The sequence below is a fragment of the Octopus sinensis genome, linkage group LG4 (genome assembly GCF_006345805.1).
Source record: "Octopus sinensis linkage group LG4, ASM634580v1, whole genome shotgun sequence".
NCBI lineage: Eukaryota > Metazoa > Mollusca > Cephalopoda > Octopoda > Octopodidae > Octopus > Octopus sinensis.
Genome location: NC_043000.1, coordinates 27,149,651 through 27,174,650, shown reverse-complemented (window position 1 = coordinate 27,174,650; position 25,000 = coordinate 27,149,651). Strand labels below are relative to the sequence as shown.

General features: G+C 36.8%; 1 long non-coding RNA gene across 1 annotated transcript in view; it reads left to right on the top strand.

Moving 5' to 3' along the window:
• The window catches only part of LOC118763217, an 87,490-nt gene that overhangs the window by 59,234 nt on the left and 3,256 nt on the right, over positions 1-25,000 (top strand). Inside the window, exon 2 of the long non-coding RNA XR_004998967.1 lies at positions 13,418-13,493. This is a non-coding gene — a long non-coding RNA (uncharacterized LOC118763217). The remainder of the gene's footprint in view (positions 1-13,417; positions 13,494-25,000) is intronic.

The window sequence follows — 25,000 nt, the reverse complement described above, 5'->3', positions numbered from 1 at the left end:
AACGATGGATTACTAGGTTGGTGGTTATATAGCTGCTGCTGAAATCGCATGGTTTTGTTTACAGAGAGGGAAAGAAAGAAAAGCTAGAAAGCATTCATTCATCAATACGTGTGTGTTGGGTGTTTATCTGTTTAATGTCAAAGCCGCTATGCACAATTTACTGGAAGGTGCAATATTAGAGTAGGAAAGCTCGCGTATGCAAAGGTCAACTGATTAAGTGCCAGGCATCAATAAATTAGAAAGTTTGTCCTCGACTTATACGATTAAACAGAATGGAATTGGTTAATTCCCTTGATGGATAAAGTCTTGCAATGAATATATATTCCACCATACTTTTGCTCTTAGTAGCTTGCCTTTGATTGCTTTTGTTTGTTTTGTTGTTTTATTTGTAATTTTTGTTTCCATTTAATACCTACCAGTTACCAGTTATATATTTTCACTTATTTCTGCAATTTCTTTCTAATCCAATATTAAATATACTTTCAAGCGATTTGTTTTCATACTCTCCCTATCTTTTTTCTCTCTCCTTATACATACATACATACATACATACGTACATATTATATGTATGTGTATATATATATATATAGATATATATATATATATATATGTATGTATATATATATATATATATATACATACATATATATATGTTCATATATATATAATTATATTATATATATATATATATATATATATATATATATGATACATATAATATGTATATATATATATATATATATATTATATATATCTATATAATATAAAAGTATTAATTTATAAAAATATGGTAAAGTAAAAAAATTCACTTTACCACACACCGAACTTTTCAGAAATAGCAGCCAAAAATATGGCTATTTCTTCAACTGCAAATAAAAGTCTCCAGACAATGCATACTCAGAATAACTCACATAGGTATAAGGGAAAAACAATGAAAGATCACATCCATATACGATACCCGAGACAGTCTGTTTCTGGATTTGTGGGTAAAACGCCACTTTTCCTTCATCAGCTCAGAGATTTCTTCTTATTTAGATTTGAAAATACTAAGAATCAAACATACCCGTCCGATATCTGTAACATCGGACAAACCATGCCAGAACCCAGTACTAGCGAATCCAAAAATACGAATAGATCTATTATTCTCCTCCTGTCCACCCACGTGAGTCATAGAGCATTACATTTCTACAGAGGTTAAAAACTGCAGTTCAAATTCTTGGAGAGAAAAGTATTATATTGTCATCAAAAAAGGGGGTAGAATTAATTAATTGTTAATAAATTCGACCAAGCAGTATTCGGTATGTAAAGACCATTTACGGTGTATTTGAAGTATTAATTTATAAAAATATGGTAAAGTAAAAAAATTCACTTTACCACACACCGAACTTTTCAGAAATAGCAGCCAAAAATATGGCTATTTCTTCAACTGCAAATAAAAGTCTCCAGACAATGCATACTCAGAAAATAACTCACATAGGTATAAGGGAAAAACAATGAAAGATCACATCCATATACGATACCCGAGGACAGTCTGTTTCTGGATTTGTGGGTAAAACGCCACTTTTCCTTCATCAGCTCAGAGATTTCTTCTTATTTAGATTTGAAAATACTAAGAATCAAACATACCCGTCCGATATCTGTAACATCGGACAAACCATGCCAGACACCCAGTACTAGCGAATCCAAAAATACGAATGAGATCTATTATTCTCCCTGTCCACCCACGTGAGTCATAGAGCATTACATTTCTACAGAGGTAAAAACTGCAGTTCAAATTCTTGGAGAGAAAAGTATTATATTGTCATCAAAAAAGGGGGTAGAATTAATTAATTGTTAATAAATTCGACCAAGCAGTATTCGGTATGTAAAGACCATTTACGGTGTATTTGAAGTATTAATTTATAAAAATATGGTAAAGTAAAAAAATTCACTTTACCACACACCGAACTTTTCAGAAATAGCAGCCAAAAATATGGCTATTTCTTCAACTGCAATAAAAGTCTCCAGACAATGCATACTCAGAAAATAACTCACATATATATATATATATATTATATATATACTTATATATATATATATATATATATTATATATATATATATATATATATATAGATATATATATATATATATAATATATATATATATATATGTTGTTGCCGTTTACCCATTAACTATTTATTGATTATTTCAATTGGCATTATCAGTGTCTATATATCCTAATAGTGCAAACACGAGAATCGAATGTCTAACATAATATGGTTTTTCTATTATTTAAATTAATACTTTACAAATATTACTTAGTTTTTCGTATTTTCTTTTTATTCTGAATGCACGAATGCCTGACGTTTCTGAGTTAATCGGAAGAAGAATTGCAGCCTCCAGGACAGTTTGCAGGGCCTCCCTGACAGGTGGGTGGAAGAGACAAAGTTACTGGATAGTTGTAATAGACTGGACTATGATAAAGATCCCCAGTCTCCATTCACATTCCCTTGTTGTTTCTATCCTCGCTTGCGCTTTTTCGCAAATGGTTCCCTGAGCAAATGGTTCCCTCCTATCACAGCTCTTGTTGGTTTTGAACTTTTATCGATGCTTCTATAATCATATTTGTTTCTACGTAAGGATGTTGGTTCTACACAAAATCATTTTACTTCTCGGAAGAAGTAGTTCTCACTAGCCTCTCACATTTGAGTGGTCCAGCATAGTGGGGATGATGCCTTACCAAGGTTTTGGGCTCCACTGGCTTAGCTTTCAGAATCCTTGAGGCAGATATTCTATCACACCGCAACAAGAATGGTATTTTATGGTTGACTAGTGCTTATAGCTGTAGCGTATAGTATCCACAACCTTAGTATCTTGCTAATAAATGGGATACTTTTTCTGAGTATAAAACATTCTATATCTTTTGGACAGTTTCTGAAATTAAGGCTAATTTGCACTGTTAATATATTGCTTATGTGCAATATATATGAAAGAGATGCTGTTTTCGTTTGCATATATCGATCACTCGTAGGACAGGCAGAGAACGATTTGTATCGTGTTTTAAAAAGAATTTTCCACTTTACCGTTGGGTGGAGGTTCAGCACAGTTAAAAATTGGTGTACTTATTGACGACGCTTTTGTCATAGATTTGAAGATAATTGCTTTTAAGAAATATTGCCTCAGGTCGACTAAAGCCTTGTTAGTGAAATGTGTAGAAAGAAACGATATGAGAGCGTGTCTGTGTGGTGTGGTGTGTGTGTGTGTGTGTGTGTGTTTGTGTGTGTGTGTGTGTGTGTGCGAGAGAGAGAGACAGACAGAGAGAGACAGACAGACAGACAGAGACAGACAGACGGTGGCGATGGTGGTGGTCGTGGTCGTGGGAGGCACTTGTTTGATTAAACCATTCAAATTGTTGCCCCAGCATGGTCGCGTATCAATGACAGAAACAAGTAAAAGATAAAGCGATAACATTAAATACTCCAGCTTGAATAGGAAGAAACAATAGCGCAATAATTAGTAGATGTTTTTATCAAACTGTAAAAACATTACTTGTACAACGAAGGGAAAAAAACAGCAAAAAAGAAATCACATTTAAGACAATTACTCTAATTTGGCAGATAATGCATTTAAAATTTGATAAATTACGGAAATATCCATAAATATCCATTTTATGTCTTTCCGAAATTGTCACAATAAAATTCGTATTCGATGGAATGAAATTTTCTTGTATATCTCTATACATTATTCTATCATTGATATCAATTTCCTGGGAAAATATTCTTTATTTATAACATAATAGAGTAAAAGCATGTGATTTCGCTGTATTGAATTTGATACATTGTTGCTGTTTGTTATTGTCGTTTGTTCCTTCTCGAGCCATGCCTGCCTTATAAGGGCCGGTTTCCCGGTTTCACTAGTGTGTAGGCTCCCCACCTGGACAGGACGCCGGTCCGTTATAAGTGAGCTGCTAGATACAGGAGGAAAGAGTGCGAGAAAGTTGTGACGAAAGAGTCAGCAGAAGTTCGCCTTCTGTCGGAGCCGCGTGGAGCTTAGGTTTTTCGTTCATAAACACATATATAGCCCGGTTGGAGATTCGAACCCGCGATCCCTCCACAGCAAGTCCGCTGCTCTATCCACTAGGCCACTATATTTAATACATTAGTATTCTTAATTCAGACTTAACAGAATACATCCTTGAATTGGCAGAATATCCTGAACTATCAAGTCACCCCATTTTGTCTATGCTTCTATTCTAGAACCTATGTATAAATGTGAAAGTTAATCCTTTTCGAATCAAGATTATCTCGAAAGACTTGTACCTATCGCTAGACTTAAGAGAGATCATTTTCTGAGTTTCTTTATAGAAAAAAGAACTGGTTTTAAAGTGGACAGCATTTACTATAAAATCTAATTGAAATTCGAATTTGATCGCCAGATCAACTAATTCCGCTGTTTGGGGGATGTTTGCATACATGAGAATATTTAGACAGGGAGAGAGAGGGAAAGAAAGGGTGTGTGCGTGTGTGTTTTTATGTGTGTATGTGTGTGTGTGTGAGAAAGGGGTGGGGGTATTTTAAGTCGAGTCCTGGCTATGAGCTCAAAATGGAGCGAAGATCAAGTAGAAAACGTTGACTTCACGATTGGTTCTGCTCGCTCAGTCTCGATTTTCAGTACCAATACGGACCGACCGCGAAAGCGTGGCCCATCGATCCTTTCCGAATCTATCATAAAATATAGTAGCGACCTATATCTCATACAAAATGCTGATGCATAATGGAACGATTAATTAACACCGGTATGTTATCCCAATATGTTATCTGCTTCAGACGTACGATTATAAATAACACAAAAACTCGATCAGAAGCAGATAAAAATCGTTCGGTTTGAAGTTAAGAAGTCTTTAAATGATGGAACTCTAAGTAGAATACGCAGATTGCTTTCTGAATTAATACTGCTTCTGTTGCACGTAAAACAAATTATGGTAAAATATTTTCTTTGTTTTGACAAGGCAGAAAATCAAATTTCCCCAATGATCTAGTGGACCTGATATAAAAACATTAAAAATTTCTTTTTATTACTACTAGTATGGAATTTGTCAAGACAGAAGTTTGATCTGAGAATGTGAAAATAAAATGAAGAGTAGGACATTTTGTACAGAATTCTATCGTTTTTACCAAACGATGGTCGAATGATTTAGACCTTCACGTTTGCAATTATGAGGTTGTAGGTACAATTTTATTGAGCGGCAACTGGGGTGAAGATATTGATAGCTTTGGGTTGAAACAAGCGTTTTGTGTGAAGTTGAGTTCATAGCGAAAGTGTGCAAGATTTTTTTGGATGATCAAAGATCCAACGATTTTGTTACGAACAAGTTAATAGCAGAAATAGAAATCAAAGCTGCAACAACAATGACAGAGCTTAAAAGTGGACAAAACATCTCTGTTAGAATTAGATTCCAAATCACACGTAATCACTTAAAAAATCGGTGTGGTTTTGGATAAAGTGGTATTGCGCGTAAGAAAAGAACAAGAATGACACGGCTGGAATGCTTTTGGTTATGAATCAGCCCTATCAGGTTCAACATGGTGTTAAACTATAGCCATCACAAAGTAGATTTGAGGAGAGCGGACGGGTTGTCACGGATATAAATGCTCAAAACAACTGCATCACCTCAACAAGCGTGAGGCCAATAAGACCCCAAGAAATATCGAAGAAGCATACATAAGAACAATGAGGAACCGGAAGACACCATGACACAGTTCCAAACCTGTACGTGAAATATTTCATAAACACGCATAAAGCCCTTGTAAAATTATATAACGATATATTGAAAGGCCAGAAATCAAACCCAAATGACTCACTGAGAGAAAACCACCTTATTCTAATAACATCTACAGACGCAGAACTAACGTGTACAGACACAAAACTACAGCGGACAATGCATAAACTGCAACAATAATTGCAGTTTATGCATTGTATGATTTTCATCTCCAGAAGAACACAAAGAGTGTTGTAAAGACACTTATAGATGTAATAATTATGTAATAAATATTTAAAGACATAATGGGGAAATGGATTTGAAAGAATGTTCTAAACATGGCTAATATTGAGTACAGAATTGTTAGTTTTTGTCAAGTGCTCCCACTCGTGGAGTTTGCTTTCATTAGCCCCGAATATGTAAACACCAATAATAAACTGTTAAACCAACCGTATCATAAATGAATGGAACAGAATTCTACACATAGGAACAAAAGAGGAATTTATGAAAATGAATCCCATCTGTATGAGAAGAGGGTTATTCCAGAGGGATTCTCCTTCTCAAGGTCTTTTCTTTCTTTTTGCCTGGTGTTATTAATTTTATCCAACTTCATTGCTAAACGACAGTTAACGCGAAAACGGTGTGTAGGGAAGCGGGATCGGTAGCTTTTGTTTATGAATGATATTGTGTTATACGCTATATATGATAGAACATTGCAAACAATATTACAGAAAGTACAAAAAATTATTAAAAAGTACCAAGTTAACCTTATAGATAGGAAATCTAATATAGAAAAACATCATTAATATTATATTAGTTAAAGAAAAATAAATACAGGAATTAGAACAAATAGAAACAAAACATCATCGTATTTATCATTTATGCAGGAGAAATGGTAGCCTTCTGCATCTCCTAAATTGTTATGAAATGTCTATTGTATGACTACAAAAATATTTGGTAGCGAATAGAGAAAAAACTAATAGAATTGCTGCAAATACGAACAAAACAAAAACAAACTGTTTCTCTCGCTCTCTCTCTCTTGAGGTGAATGAACAATTATAAAGAGAGGCTGAAAATAATAGACAGTTGTGAAGATACGGGAGAAATAACCTCAGAAGTGGTTAAAAATTTAAAAACTATACTAGAAATCAGGTTACAAAATGTCATGGAAAATGGTAGCAAAAATGCCTACGTATTCCATGTATGGTATGAGTGAAGAAAGCAAATATGACAGAAAATGTATGTTTATCTCTGGTTGAAAAGTACAGGGTTCAAAACTGAGTCTGAAGGATTTTTTTCTTTTTATTTCAGTGTAAACACAAAGTTCTAATATTAGAAACTAACAAAAGCATATAATCTTCTCTACTCTGGGCACAAGGCCTGATAATTTGGGAGAGGATGCCAACAGATTAGATCGACTCCAGTACGCAACTGGTACTTAATTTATTGCTTCCAAAAGGATGAAAGGGAAAGACGACCACGGCAGAATTTGAACTCAGAGAGTAAAGACAGACGAAATATCTATTTCTTTACTACCCACGAGGGACTATATACAGAGAGGACAAACAAGGACAGACAAACGGATTAAGTCGATTATATCATCCCCAGTGCGTAACTGATACTTATTTAATCGACCCCGAAAGGATGAAAGGCAAAGTCGACCTCAGAACGTAGCGGCAGACGAAATACCACTAAGCATTTCGCCGGACATGCTAACGTTTCTTCCAGCTCGCCGCCTTATCAAAAGCATATAATAAATTAAATTATAACTGCAGAATGTAAATGCATGGGAAGATGTACCGAGACGTTTTAGTAATAACTATCTTGTTTTATATAAAAGAGACTATAGGCCCGACATATTTTTTTGATGGGGTTTGGGATACCAGTCGATTAGATCGACCCCAGTGCCAGTACACAACAGGTACTTAATTTATCGACCCCGAAACGAAGAAAGGCAAAGTCGACCACGGCAGAATTTTGAACTCAGAACATAAAGTCAAACGAAATACCTGTTTCTTTACTGCCCACAAGGGGCTACACACAAAGGGGACAAACAAGGACAAACAAACGGATTAAGTCGATTATATCGAACCAGTGCGTAACTGGTACTTATTTAATCGACACCGAAAGGATGAAAGGCAAAGTTGACCTCGGCGGAATTTGAACTCAGAACGTAACAGCAGACGAAATACCTGTTTCTTTATTACCCACAAGGGGCTAAACACAGAGAGGACAAACAAGGACAGAAAAACGGATTAAATCGATTATATCGACCCCAGTGCGTAACTAGTACTTATTTAATCGACCCCGAAAGAACAAAAGACAAAGTTGACCTCGGCGGAATTTGAACGCAGAACGTAGCGGCAGACGAAATACCTATTTCTTTACTACCCACAAGGGGCTAAGCACAGAGAGGAAAAACGGATTAAGTCGATTACATCGACTTCAGTGCGTAACTGGTACTTAATTTATCGACCCCGAAAGGATGAAAGGCAAAGTCGACCTCGGTGGAATTTTAACTCAGAATGTAAAGACAGACGAAATATCGCAAACATTTCGCCCGGCGTGCTAACGATTCTACCAGCTCGCCACCTTATAAAAGAGAATATTTGCGCAAAGATGGCAGTGTTGAAGCTTTGATGCACTAGAAACTATACTTACATCAGGAAATACGTTCAGTAAAAGGTGTTATAAGTATGAACGAGATAATTGTCTTAGATAATGAGGGCATTATCATAGTCTAGCACATGCCAACTCATACAGACTGAAATAACAATTACTTGAATGAGTTTTGTGGATGGTGAAATTGCCATCTCGGAGATGGGAAAACAACCCCATTTTGTGTTACGTCAATAGGTACAAACTAAAACAATAAGGGTTTTCGGACAGATATATTATCAAAAATCATCGGTATACGAAGTGTCTTCCCATTTTGGTCAATCCACTTGCATATTTAAAATAGACTATCTGAAATTAGCATATTTAAAAGAATTAGTAGAATTACGTAATGTATAAACAAGCAGACGGAAGATACGGAAGATATGTTAAATAGGAATAACGACTGAATGAATAGGGAGGAGGGAAATATAACCAAGGATGAAATTTGGCATAAAAATGGTAATATCGAAGGTAATAACCTACTTTGTGTAGTAAATAGTAAAACGATGACAAATTTTAACTAATTATAATTACACCTGTGGTGGGGAGAAGATGATTAAGTCAATGACAAATTCTGGTCAAGAAAGTGAGAGGGGATAACACTAAATGGAGGTAAATTCGATTTGGTAGTGTAGTCATAAGGCTGGATCTTTTTTCAGTTTCATGAGATCTCCTCAGTAAGCATATATTGTACTTCTTCTCTTAGACGAGAATCATTTGAGAAAAATAGTACCTGGCGGCTAATTATAATTTCTACTTTGGCGAGGACTTATTTCTGGTTAAGAAACGCAAATGAGACAGCCAAAAAATTGTAATAATAAAGTACTTTAAAACATTAAACATTTTAACAGTAACCTAACAATTTGTTTCACGTACAGAACATTGCATTCTTTTACTTTTTTACTTCTTTCAGTGATTTAACTGCGGACATGCTGGAGCACCGCCTGTAGTCAAGCAAATCTACCCCATGACTTATTCTTTGTAAGCCTAGTACTTATTCTCTCGGTCTCTTTTGCTGAACCGCTAAGATACGGGGACGTAAACACACCAGCAGCGGTTGCCAAGTGATATTGGGGGGACAAACACAAACATACAACAACACAGACACACACACACACACACACACATATATATATATATATATATATATACATACACATATATACGACGGGCTTCTTTCAGTTTCCGTCTACCAAATCCACTCACAAGGCTTTGGTCGACCCAAGGCTAGAGTAGAAGACACTTGTCCAAGGTGCCACGCAGTAGGACTGAACTCGGAACCATGTGGTTGGTAAGCATGCTAATTAACATACAGCCACTCCTGCACTGAATATTTTTCTATTAGCCATTTTCAAGTTATGACGGCATTGTAAAATTATTTACAGAACAAACTTTATGGTATCAGATGTGATCTTTTATTAGGATTAATGCTGTCAAATTATGACACAAGGCGAATAATTTTATCAGGTGGGTGTTAGCCTATTATATGAACTCGAGTATTTTGAAGGTATTTTATTTTATTGATTCCCGTAAGGGTAGAAGGAAAATTTGAGCTCGGTGGGGTTTTAAGTCAGAAGCTAAAGTGCCGAAATAAACGCGGATAAGCATTGTGTCTGACGCGCTAACGATTCTGTCATCTCACCATAATTTTTTTCTGACAACAATGCTAAATATCATACATCCATAACGACACATATCCGAGGTTGTGACCATGTTACGAATTAAAATCACTCCAAACTCCGAAGAGACGGTTTTAATTATAGATCAACCAGGGTGTGATAAGATACTCGATTCCAAATATTTATGTTGCACAATGATGGCAATTTATATATCAAATATTAAAAGGAGGTTTCTTCGTGTTGTATTTGATTGAAATTGTACAAGCATTTATGTACACTATTTTAAGGAAGGGCAACTTGGATTGCTGAAGACAAAACAGTTGGTCTCAGAAAATTATTATGCAAAAGAATTATTATTGTATTATTATTGTATTTATTGTATAATAAAAGAATTATTATTCCGAAAACATACTACATGGTGATAGAATGTGTACGGAAGCGAGTTATAGAGTGGGAATCTGGTCAAATTCGTCCACGTGTTTCACGCTAATGTCTTGATTTAATTATGACCATGGTACGTGTCCGCAGTGTTCACTTCTCAGCTAAACAACTATAACGTGAAGTTCATATAAAGCGCAAAGTATCGAGCTGACAGAATCGTTAGCACATCGAACAAACTGTTAAGCTGGATTTTTTCCGGCTTTTACATGCTGAGTTCAAATCTCGTGGTGCTCAACTATGGGTTTAATCCCACTTTCACTTCAACAGAATATACTACCAGTTAAGTTCTGGTTTCGACATAATCAACCTGTCACCTTCCCTCAAAACAAAAAAGCACACCTTGAACCCTGTATCCTGTTCAGGGAAATATTGTGATCTTAGTCGCCGTTGAAAACCGAGCAACCGGCCCCATGGCATCTTAGGGTCATGAAAAGAGAAACAAACATGTAAAGAGGAATAGGAGCCTCTACGTGGAGTGTCACTGATAAATATCTCCTCCAGATCGCATCTCCTTATTTTGAATGGTTTCAAATTGAAGCACAAGGCCAAAAATTCTGACGGAAGGGGGCATCTGTCTTACAGAATGAAATTCATAATGTGCCTCAAACTAGCGCCAATGAAATGTGAAGTTCAAAGGCACAATTTAAAGAAAAGGAAACAAAAGGTTTTCTATCTTTCTCTCTTGAAAATGCCAGGAAACTGATACAAAAGAAAGAAATAAAAAAACATTTTCCAAGAATAGTTTTCCCTCAATTCCTTGGAAGTATAGAATTCAATTTATAAAATTAGAAACACTGCAAAGGAAGTAGAAAATAGATCAGAAAGTGATGGATACCTTTCTCTGGACAAGCTTTGTGCAAAGCCGATTCAAGAAGCTGATATAACAGGTTATTAGCGCATGCGCAAGATGCAAATCGCCGAAACTGGCTCTACAAGTTTAATTACTACATGCCATACTTCTGCGCACCTATCTTCGCAGCTGCCTATAACAAATAAGAGTAAGCCGGAAGTGATGCCAGATGTAATAGCCGAGGAGTAAGTTTGCTGTTACTAAAACATATGAACTGGGGAAATTGCTTATCAAGTTTAAGCCTACAATTCCTCTAAACACAGAGTTAAAGGTTCTGCCAAGGTTTCTCACCAAGAGATTGGAATGTCTGCCGTTGTGTAAGCTGGAGAGGCAAAAACCTGGACGATCGCCGACAGATCTACCCTCTACGTTATCAGGTACATCATAGAAGATGTTGGGAATATATATCTAGCTTCAGTTGAGTGGTAATCAATTTAAGTCAGGGTAAAGCATTACAGAGTGTCCACAGTTGCTGATTGGTACCTGTCTTACTTTCACCGATTATTACGATGAAATTTGCAAGTGTAAAGCATTGAGAAAAGATGCCTTTGTGATAGAAGGATGTAATAAATATTTAAAGACATAAGTCATTTATATGCCATACAAGTAATGACAGTAATAGTAAACCTTGTTCGTCATAGACTCCACAGGATTATACTAAAACTTTGATATTGCTATAAGAGTATTGTAGTTCGCTTGAAGCATTGTGTATTGTTTGTAAAGAATAAAAATTTTTAATGGAACAACAATGCACCATGACACAGACAATGGGCTATATACCTGTTGTAATTTAGTCATCCATAGTCTGATATGATATTTCGGAATAATATTCCTTCTTCAGTTATTCTTAGATGGAGTCGCTGCTATAATCGGTTTGCCAACAGCTTTTGTTCAATAATTGGAAAAGCATAAAGGTTTTACTCTACAAATGATCTCAACAAAATGTTACCAACTATTTGTAATTACCGTTTAAAGGATTTACTGGACTAACAATTTGTGGATGCTAATGGCGTTATATATATGGACCTTAAGTGAAATATATGAAGTACATACTTTAGGCTTAGTATTCAACCCAACCCCTCGGTGTATATGTAGGTCCGCATACCCAGAATATAGGATCCTTTCATACGATAATGTGTTCATTGATAATAGCATGTGCTTTTCCTGTGCTGTCAGGAGATTTTTACTTTCATTAGCCGAAACACGTGTTTTCATAAAATATATATATATATACATACATACAAATATACCTGCATACTTATATACATACATATCTATCCACACATACATATATACCTATCCACTCACACACACACGCATACATATATACATGCATACATACATGCATTCATGCATACATCTACAGTAACTCTATCCAGATTATTGGGACCCTGAGATATGTAACACACTGCCTAAATACCATTCTTGAGAAATTAAGCCTCTCAAAACCAGAAAGGAGAAAGCTGATTCGATGACTACAGATCTAATACATCATTGGAACTGTTAAAATCTGTAAAACTTTCCAGAAGTTTATCATTTAAATATATATGAGCATGTGTAGATATGCAACTATATGCATGAGAATACACACATAAAGCAAAACATACAAATATGCACATATACATACACACATACATACATACATACATACATACATACTTACAAAAATAAACTGTTTTCGATGTTGAAATTCCACTGAAGGCACCTTGGATCTCGGTTAGAAACCGGTTCTTTCTCTATTGGCAAGAGATCTTGAAATAAACTGAATAATAACATACATACATGCATGCATGCATACATACATACATACATACATACATACATACATACATACATACATACATACATACATACATACATACATACATACATACGTACGTACGTACGTACATACATACATGCATACATGCATAGATACATAACTCTTTAAGTAATACATATACTCCGGGCCAAGTTACATAGTTAACATGAATATAGTTAATACTCTATTAATTTTGGCATTTGGGATAGAGAAATATTTGCAATGTTGAAATTTACTTTAAAAAAAATAAACGATAAGGTTTTAAATAGAAATAATTTTTATAATGTTATATTTCTGTACTGGTTGTAGTATGTGTGTTGTACAGTGGTGGATGACCGGTTAGAGCTGGAGAACAGGAAGAACAGGATGCAGAGAAATAGCTCAGGTGAGAGGATATACAGTCAATAATTTCAGAAAATCAGACACTGTTGCAGGAACAACAGTAGAAGAGAAAATATAGAGGTGTATACAACACCATAGCTTTATAAAAGCTGGCGAGCGAATTGCAACTATAGTTGTTTTCAAAACCTTTCTCCAATATGAAGGTAGTTTTCATCTTCCCCGCTTCCTCTATCGCTTTTCTTCGTTTTCGTCCACTTTGTCACCATTTTCTTTAGTTTCTTTACAATATCTGCATTCTTTTCTTTCTCTCCTCCAGGATTTCCCTCTTAGTTACAGTCTCTTTCTCTTTCTTGATCATCCTTTTCTCCGACTTCATCAACGTATTCTTTTTTTCCTTCCCATTTTATCCTCCTCCAATTTTTTCCCCCTTTTCTTCATTTCATATTTGTCGTCTGCTTCATCCATTTCTACTTTTTTTGCTTTTACTTGTTCATCTTCACTCCCCTTCTTCCCCGTCCTCCTTCTTTCATTGTTATTATTGATATTATTAAACACATCACACTACTCCTCTTTTCCCTCCCTCTTATTCACCATTTCCCACCTCTTGTTACGCGTCTACCTATTCTCCCTGTAATGTCAGGTCTCTCTCAGTTATTTTCCTTCTACATATTGTCTGGCTTAAAACTTCCATCCTCCTCTTTCTTTTACATTTTTATTCTCGTCCTTCAATACTTATTTTATCCTCCTTTCTAACTTCCTTTGTATTTATTTCAGCTCAATCTCTCTCATTATCATCACCGCCTTCATTTTCTTCTATATCTACATCTTGTTCCAACCACGCTCCCGCCAACATCGACATCCCTAGTAACACCACAACCATCGCCGCCACCATCGCCTTCGCCATTACCGCCAGCAGCATCATTACTACAACTGCTAACACCACAGCCACCAGCACCACCAACACCATCATGAACTACAGCACCATCGTTCCCAGCAACACCATCATCAGTACAAAGAGCATAAAGAACTCCAGTACCACCACCACCACCAGAAATACCACCCGCACCACTTGAAAAACAACCAGCACTAACACTACCGCTTTTACCATACCACTTACACAACTACCACAACTACGACCGGCCGCGTTACCACAACCGGCCTACCATCACCACTACAACAATCACCGCTGCCGCCACCACCACCACCACAACAGCAGCCATTATCACCGCCATCATCTTCCTTCTTCTTCCTTCTTCTTCCTTCTACCTTCGTCAAATTATTCTCCGCCGTCCACGCTTTCTCTCTCTGTTCTTTCACTAGATTTCGTAAAGTTGCATGACTCAGTAAGATGTAAACTGACGATGAAGCATTAATTAACATGGTAACTAGTTATATTATTTCCGAGCGTGGCTAATCGTCTTTTTATTTTCATTTTTACTCTTTATACATACATATACACATATCTACACATACATACAACCAAACACACACATACACACACGTATATATATATATATATATGTATATATAGTTTCTCTTTTCCATTTGTTTCACATTAGTTTTAGATTTTTATTTGCTGTTGTTTCTTTTATTTGTTTTAGTTCTCTTTTATTTATATATTTATTTATTTTCCTTTTTTATTAATCAAATCTAGTTGCTAGGTAACATGAATGTAATCGTAGGCTGCGCATTTCGCTTATTCTCAAAGCGAGTAGCAAACATGTTTGCAGTTATAAGTGATTTGCCGGAGCACGTGATTTCCTATTTATTTGCTTCTGTAACTGTTTGTATATAGTTGTGATGTATGAATAGGTGGAGAGTTGTACGTATGTATGTATGTATGTATGTATGTATGTTTTTACGTGTACATAGGTATATATATATATGTATATATATATATATATATATATATATTCATATATATATATATATATATATATATATATATATGCATCTATATATATGCATCTGTATATATGCATAAGTATCTCTCTCTCCCTATATATATATATATATATATATATATATATCGTTTTGTATCGTCTTCTAAATGTTTTACGTTCTTGTCCCAGTTTGTATCTTTTTACATTACATATATATATATATATATATATATATATATATATATATATATATATATATATATAGATACATATATATACACATATATAATCACGCTCACACACACACACACACATATATATATATATGTATATATATATATACATATATGCAAACACACGCATCCGTATGTTTCTTGTATTATTTTGTAGTATTTCTTTTCGTTGTTTTGTCTTTAACAACAGGTTGCTAGTAATGATTGCAGTCCACGGTACTGATGTCGCTGCTGCTGCTGCTGCCGACGCCGCCACCGACGCCGCCGACCCCGTCGCTGTTGCTGTTACTGCTTGATGTTGTTGTTGTTGTTGTTGTTGAGGCCATTTTCTAATGGAGGTGATGATGATTCCGTGTAAAATAGTCGTATTGTTACTGTTCTTGATAACGACGTAGGTAGACACCTTGTTGTTGCTGCTGCTGCTGTTGTTGATGATGTTACTGTTGCTGTTGTTATGGTGATGGTGGTGGTGGCGGCGTTGTTAGAGGCGATGGTCCCAATATTACTGACGATAATTGTGATGATAGCAGTGAAGATTCTGGCGATTGTAATGATGCTGGAGGTGATGTTATTGGTGGTGGTGGTTTGGGTAACCGGCGCTGATATTGGCCGTGGGGCGCAGGGAAGCTCGTAGTATACGTGGTGACAGCGGTAGTGGAGATTATCGTAATGTTTTCATGTTGGTTGTGCCAGTTGTGGTAGTGGTGGTGAGGGTGATGGTAATTTGTAATAGGAGCGGTGGCGCTGGTGGTGCTGGTAGCGGTGTTCTTGGTGAGCAAATCGTCCTGCTTTTGGTGCTGGGGTGTCTCTCCCAGTAGTCTTAGAGTTGCTGCTGTTATGGCTGTGGCTCCTGATTTTAGTATTGTTAGTGCTGAAGGTTCTGGTGGTATTGGTGGTGATGGTTTTTGTGGTGGTTTTGATGTTGATGGTGGTTGCGGTGTCGGTTGTGCTGGTGGCGGTTATGGTGGTAGTGGCGGTGGTGGTGGACGTGGTGGTGTTGGTGAGAGGTGAATCTTTGTTTCTTTTTTATGTATTCATAAGTTTATTACTCTTTTACACTTTTACTTGTTTTAGTCATTTGATTAAATAAGTACCAGTTACGCAGTGGGGTCGATATAATCGACTTAATCCGTTTGTCTGCCTTTGTTTGTCCTCTCTGTGTTTAGCCGCTTGTGGGCAGTAAAGAAATAGGTATTTCATCTGTCTTTACATTCTGAGTTCAAAATCCGCCGATGTCAACTTTGCCTTTCATTCTGTTAGGGTCGATAAATTAAGTACCAGTTTCGTACTGGGATCGATCTAATTGATTGATCTCCTCCCTCAAATTTTCGTGCCATCTGCCTAGAATAGAAAAGAAATAATGGGGAAAATTTAGCCATTGAGCTTGCAAACTATTGTATAGCTGAAATGCCGGACCAAACAATGCATATGGTCTCTAGAGAGTGGTGCTGCCACTTAACAGAGGTCAGCTGATGGACGAAAATGTGTCGGGATGAAAGGATAAGTATGTCATCACTCAGCAGAGTTCTTCTAGCAAATGGTCAATGTATCAGAACACATCGATCAAGAAACTTTTGTAAACGCAATGCGTTATACAACTGAATATATTAATCATGCTTGTATATGTGTGTGTGTGTGTGTGTGTGTGTGTGTGTGTGTGTGTGTGTGTGTGTGTGTGTGTGTGTGTGTGTGTGTGTGTTTGTGTGTGTGTGCTCCACCTAGTGTATAGAAAACGTGTTGATCACAACCAGTGCTCTTTTAGGTGGAGAATGACAGCGAAGATGTCACTTTGAATAGAGAAACCAAATTCAAAACTGTTTGGCTCTGCTGTTGATGTTGGAACAATGTGCAAAGCTGGTGACATTCTGCAGACCTGAAAATATGCCAACATCGTTCCTATTTTGAAGGAGGCTGACAAGAATGAATGTAAGAACTATCGATTCCTCTAAATACTATTCTATGGTATGGGAAATATCTTTCAAAAATAATGCGTAATAAACTACATTAGAAAATGACTGAAAGGTGCCAACCTGAACGGAGATGGAACCGGGGTACTCTGTTCTATCTTTTATAGTTTTCATTGTATTCTGTGGCAGATGGGAAAATGCTATAAGAACAGGAGAGAAAAATGAGCATTTATAGATATGCAGTGGATTAAGCGCCGCCCCTTTCGTCAGGCAAATTTGTAACATGAGCAAAGTTTGTAACACCGAAAATGATGCTTGAAGGCCGCCATAAGTCGTGTACGACAGCCTTATACATAGGCTGGCACAGCATGACTCGAGAGGAAAAGGTTACATGATCAACTAGCAGATTTAGTAATGGTGTTGTTGTGGTTGGTGGTGGTGGTGGTTGTGGAATTGGTGGTGCGGCTGGTTGTGTGGTTGCTTCTGGAGATGTTTGCGTTGTTGAAAAATTGATAAATGCATTTCGATTTTATCATGGTCAAAGTGCTAACTGCAAATTACTTGCCCTCTATCTGTCATTGATGCCACTCGACTGAAGAGATATATGTGCGTGTTTGTTTGTATGAATGTATGTACGTGTGTGTGTGTCTGAACATTCGCGTTTGTGTAATTGTTCTATATGCAACTGAGCACTTGATGAACCAACTAGTAACCGTACATGATTTGAACTTAATCTTTTCAAATTGTTGCACCTCATACTTGAGGCTACGGCCATACACACGTATTTGTTGTGAGTGGTTTGTTGTTTAGTGACGTTTGTGCATTTGTCGCCCATAATCCAGAGGACATGATGTTGCAACGAAAAAGCTATTTGAAAATTAACATCGAGAAGTCGGTTGCTCTTCATTGGCCATCATCCTTACTCGAGCCTTGCAATGCAACCTGAGCACAATCATTATCGAAGATAAAAATCTCGTAGGGGTAACCTACTTTATGTATATGATCTTATAGCCCCATTACATCGGACTTCATGGATCTCGTCCCCCTCTCTTTCCTGTGGTGTTGACCTTGGGCACCTCAAACAGAACATTAACGCCGCAAATCTTATCAATCTCAGAAAGCCTGTAAGAGCCGTGAGTTTTGAAACTTCCTACACATTAGACCAAGTAATACAGATGCGCACATACCTACACATGCATATTCGCATAATGTATCTTGTTAAAAGAAGGTTGTGTTTTAGGAGAGAAACGGGCTTTTCCTTCTAGCAGGTCATTCGAGCACAAACAACCCGCGCTTTCTTTGTTCGCCTTTTTAAATTACACGTAGATAACGTGGGAGACTTTGTACATAATTAGCTTTACTTAACCAAGTATATTATTTGTTTAGAGACTATAGTATTTGATTTCAGTAAATAGTGCCGATAAATGAATAGTTACCAGTTGTGTTCTAGTTATTTTCTTGTACGGTATGAAGGAGACGCGTTATAGGAGTAACACCATCTGATGAACATGTGGATCAGGGTAAATTTCCAATGACCCAAATGGTTATTTCAAGTAAATTCTGTTGTTTGTTTCAGTTGTTTTACTGCAGCCACGCTGGGGCACAGTCTAGAAGAGTTTTAGTTGAACAAATCGATTTCAGTACATATTTTGTTTCAAAGTGTAGTACTTAGTCTATTGGTCTCTTTTGCAGAACCGCTAGGTTACGGGGAAAATAAACAAACCAACACCGGTTGTAAACTGATGTGAGGGATAATGGCAAAAACAAGGACACCCACATGTTCACGCAGAAACACAAATACACATATATGTACGTTGCTAAATCTACAAGATTTTCTTACTCTCTCTTTATTTTCTCGTATTCCTTTCTGTTGAAGAGCGTAAGCTCGAAACGTAAAAGACTTTCCCACTTTCCCGAGCGTCAAACCAATACACCCGTGTGTTGATCATACACATAACGTCGTCTTTTGTTTTTCTGTAAACTTCAACTATACACACATACATATTTGCAGAAATAAGAGACCAGAAGTCACTATACGAATTAAATTAGATTTAACGGACCTTCTTCCTAGATGTAATGCTTAAAAACCACTGCTAAAATGACCACCGATATTCAAGCAACTTTCTTGTCAAACTCTGTTATTTAATTGTCTTTATTTGATGAGATTTATCTAAATTAAGCTGTCAAACTTAAACATTAAGTAGTTAAAAGTTTTACTTTGGTTAGCATTATAACGTTAAAGAAATAATCACTACTATTACCACTGTGGCTATTAGATTTGCAATCATCTTCATCATTATCGTCGTCATCATATCATTATCGCTAACATCGCTATCATCACCTTCACGGTCATCAGTCTCGTTATCAGTATCATCAACATCGTTATCATCGTCGCCGTCGTCATAGTCATCATCATCATCATCATCGTCGTCGTCGTCATCACCATCAGCACCACCAGTGGAAAATCATCATTAGGATTACCGTGATCGTTATCATCGTCATCATAATCATCATCATCATCATCATCATCATCATCATCATCATCATCATCACCATCATCAACAGCATCATTATCATCTTCTTCTTCTTCTTCTTCTTCTTCTTCTTCTTCTTCTTCTTCTTCTTCTTCTTCTGCTGCTGCTGCTGCTGCTGCTGCACCATCGCCACCGTCCTCAACATCATCATTGTTGTCACCATCGTCAACACTACCATTATCATTTTTTATCATCTTCATCATTTTTATCGAAGTAGTCACCGTCGTCGTCGTCGTCGTCATCATCATCATCATCATCATCATCATCATCATCGCCATTATTATCATCATCATCATCACCATAATCTTCATCATCAGTGGCATCATCATTATAATTACCATCATCGTTACCATCATCATCAGGAGCAGCATCAGCAGCAGCGTCTTCATCATCGTCAGCATCACCACCGTCATCATCATCCTCATCATCGTCGTCATCGTCGTCATCACCATCATCATCATCATCATCATCATCATCAAAACGACAATTATAATTCCGGTACGCAATTCAAATATGTTTCTCCAATACCATGAAGCACTGACAACTACTAATATTGGTGCCACTTAATTAAGGTTAATCATCAAGATAATTTCATGAATTTCAAATACGAGTAAATTTTGAAAAAATATTAATGTACACATGACCATTGTAATAAAAATTCTAATTTTCGATTCATGTATTTATAGATTTTTTTTTAATGTTTATTTCGTTTGTATTTACTAATTTGTCAGCAAGTTAATTTCTTATTTTAAGATTGTGAGTGTTTAATGAATGATAATAACTCAGCCATTTCCGTGGCCCCGGAAAATCTGAGTAAACGAAGATTTCATAAGTTAAACGTCAGTTTGCTGAAGACAAGATTGCATACTTAATTCTCAATATTCTTTCGTGACAATTTTTTTTCTTTTTTTTATGCTTAAATAATCTCGTTTACATAAAACTCACGTACACCAACGACTCATATTAATTTTCGACTCTAAGCAAAAGGCCCGAAATTCTTAGGGAGGGACGCATTCGATTAGATCGACCCTTGTATGCAACTGGTACTGAATTTATTGACCCCGAAAGGATGTAAGGCACAGTCGACCTTGGTGGAATTTGAACTCAGAACGTAAAAACAAACGAAATACCGCTACGCATTTCGGCCGACGTGCTAGCGTTTCTACCAGCTCGCCGCCTTCAACAACACATATTCATTCCTATTCTAAGATGGAACAACGCCCAAAATTTAAGGGGAAGGGCCAGTCGATTAGGTCGACCCCAGTGCGCAGCTGGTCCTTAATTTATCGATCATGAAAGGATGACAGGCACAGTCGACCTCGGCTGAATTTGAACTCAGAACGTAAAGGCAGACAAAATACCTATTTCTTTACTACCCACAGGGGGCTAAGCACAGAAGAGACAAACGAGGACAGACAGACGGATTAAGTCGATTATATCGACCCCAGTGCGTAACTGGTACTTAATTTATCGACTCCGAAAGGATGAAAGGCAAAGTCGACCTCGGCGGAATTTGAACTCAGAACGTAACGGCAGACGAAATACAGCTACGCATTTCACCCGGCGTGCTAACGTTTCTGTAAGCTTGCCGCCTTCAAGGACACATATTACGAGCCAGCAATGTAGTATCTCCACCAGGTCTTTCAGTTCGGTACAAATGGCAACGAATTGTATCTTTAATTTCAGCCGACCGTTTTAATAAATGAAAAGCATAAATCAGTAAAGCGTATTTTTTTTTTAATGGGAGGGTGAAATTTAAGTGAGATTTCGTTTCATTTCTAGTAAATCTGAGTGACTAGGTTGAGCCGATGTTTGCTTGCGATCTAGTTAAACCCAGGTCTTTTTGCCTAAAAGACAATGGTTTTGTGAACTACTGCAAATTATTTATTCATAGGTGCTTGACAACCAGTGTTAGTGTGTTTACGTTCCCGTGATTTAGCGGATCGGCTGAAGTCTAATGAGTGAAACTACTAAAAATATTACAAGATAAAATACGTTTACTCCAAAAGTGTCGCTTTTTTGTGCTTTTCTTTTGATCGGGATTCACTTTCAGAGATAAAGGTTACGAATATTTGGTGATTCAACAGTGAGTGTATGTGTGTGTGTATGTGTGCGCGCGCCCGCCCGCGTGTATATGTCTGCCTGCGTGTTTGTATACGCATATTGGCAGTAATATGGTGTGTTACAAATAAATAAATATTGACGTGACCGCTGATTATTGAAACAGACGTACATTTCATTTACTATCAGCGACTCACGGCTGGGCGAACATCAGGGTTGTATTGTAGCATAATAGGCCATTTTATGGTGGCACAGAGAGATGGCCGACTCATTCGATTGTAGTACTTGACTGATGTATTTATCTTCTCGACTATTTATATATTTAATACAACAATTATTTTACACGAGTATATATCTTTCTGAAAAATTTTCTATTACTGTTTTCCTGATATTAATAATAATATATTATAAAATATATATAATCACTCGTATTAAATATATAAATACTTTATTAGTATTAATACTTTGACACGATAGAGCACTCACCATAAATTCAGTATATAGTATTCTCATTGAATATATTTAACTAAAGACTGTGCGAGAATAAAATGCTTTGGTGTCCTTTTGAACCCTGAGAACATATAAAATGTCTTCGGTGAGATTTTGGCTTAAAGTACAAAGCGAAAGCACCGGAACGGATCTTCCAATCGCTTCGGTGGGATTGCATTATATCTGGAAATAATATAATGAAAAGCAACACAATAATACTTTGCTCTGATTTGAGCACAGGGACAATAATGCCAGGAGAGTGTGTAAGTTGATAACATTGATGCCAATACTTTACTCATACTAATTTTATCGTTCCAAAAGGGTGAAATGCAAAAGAAATGATAAAGGTAGGATTCGAGCGCGGAACGCAAAGAATTGGGACCGGCACTGCAAAGCATACTTTTCTGCCAGATCGCATTCTTAATTAAATAATTCTAGTTTAGGCACAAAGCCAGCTATATTAGCAGGAATTATTTGTCAATGCAATCATGATTGGTACTCTATTTAATCGGCCCTGGAAGGATGAAAGGTGAGTTTACTTTAGTATGGTTTGAACTCACAGAGAAAAAATTTTTAAAAAAACTATACAGCACATTGTCCGACACTATTCGACCCGCTTACTGCCTTAAACCAGTACTATGATAATTTCTTCTAAGTTTAAGTACAAGCTCAACAATTTTGAGAGAAGTGGTTAGTTGATTATATCGACACCAGTACTCAACTGGTACATATTATATCGACCCCCTAAAGGATAAAAAGCAGAGCTGACCTCTACGGAATTTGAACCCAGGAAGCAAAGACTAAACGTTTTGTCTGATATACTAATGATTTTGCCAGCTGGCCACTTTGAAATAATAATAATAATAATAATAATAATAATAATAATAATAATAATAATAATAATAATAATAACAACAACAACAACAACAATAATAATAATAATAATAATAATAATAATAATAATAATAATAATAATAATAATAATAATAATAATAATGATAATTGCAATACTAGACAGTGGCTCTCGTGGCTTCTGATCTTAACTGATTGGAAGTGTTATCATGTACATTGTTTTATCTTGGTATAAAAGTTGCGCTACAGCAAATTTTCTGCTCAATATCACCGATTTGCTTGTCAATTGTTTGACATTAAGCAGTTGACCATGTCCCTTAGTGGCTGACGATATGTGCATCTATGATCATAAGCAAAAGTAGTGGGGGAGCATCATAGTCGTGTGTTGAAAGGAATTTCTAAGAGGTTTGTATAATTCACCTTTGGAAACATGGTTGGTTTGTTCAACATCCTTAAACAATCCTTATTCAGGGAACTTTTGAGTGGGATGGGCTACTCGACCTGAAGGAAATTCTAACTGGGCCCCACCTGCAAGGTCATGCGCTGTTTATCTTGATATGAGATCACCATGGCACGCACACATGGTTGTGATGCATGCGCCTGGTGTACTCTTATCAGACGGGTAGTCATCATGGGTATACTCGGCTTCGCATATTTTACCCCAAATAATAATAATAATAATAATAATAATAATAATAATCCTTCCTTCTACAGCAAAAGGCCTATACTTAATTTACCGACGCTGAACGGATGAAAGGCAAAGTCGGCCTCGGCGAAACTTGTGCTCAAAACTTAAAGACGGACGAAATGATGCTAAACGTTTTGTACGGCGTGCAAATGGTTCTGTCAGCTCACCGCCTTAGAAATAGCACAATAAGTTTTTAAATTTCCGCACAAGGTTAGCCGTTCCTGGTTAGGGTGTAAGTTGATTACATCAACCCCCATTGCTTAACTGGTATTTTACTGACCACGTAAACATGAAAGGCAATGCGGATGGCTGTGTGGTAAGTAGATTGAGGATATCTTGCTCCATCCAGCCACGAAGGGCTTGACTGGTTCATATTCTTTCTTTTCTTCTACTTGTTTCAGTCATTTGACTGCAGTCATGCTGGAGCACTGCTTTTAGTCGAACAAATCGACTCCAGGACTTATTCTTTGTGCGCCTAGTACTTATTCTATCAGTCTCTTTTGCCGAACCGCTACGTTACGGGGACGTAAACACACTAACATCGATTGCCAAGCGATGGTGGAGGGACAAACACAGAACACAAGCCTATACACGCAGACACACACACACACACACACACACATACACATATATAGGACGGGTGTCTTTCAGTTTACCTCTACCAAATCCACTCACAAGGCTTTCGTCGGCCCGAGGCTATAGTAGAAGACACTTGCCCAAGTTGCAAAGCAGTGGGACTGAACCCGGAACCTTGTGCTTTGTAAGCAAGCTACTTACCACACATACACTCCCGCACCTATGTACAGTTTTCCTTCTAAACTAAACGATAAAAAAGGATGACCTGCCTTTGAATACCTTGTGTTATTTCAGTCTAAGAAGTGATTTTAACCTTAATTTTTGACT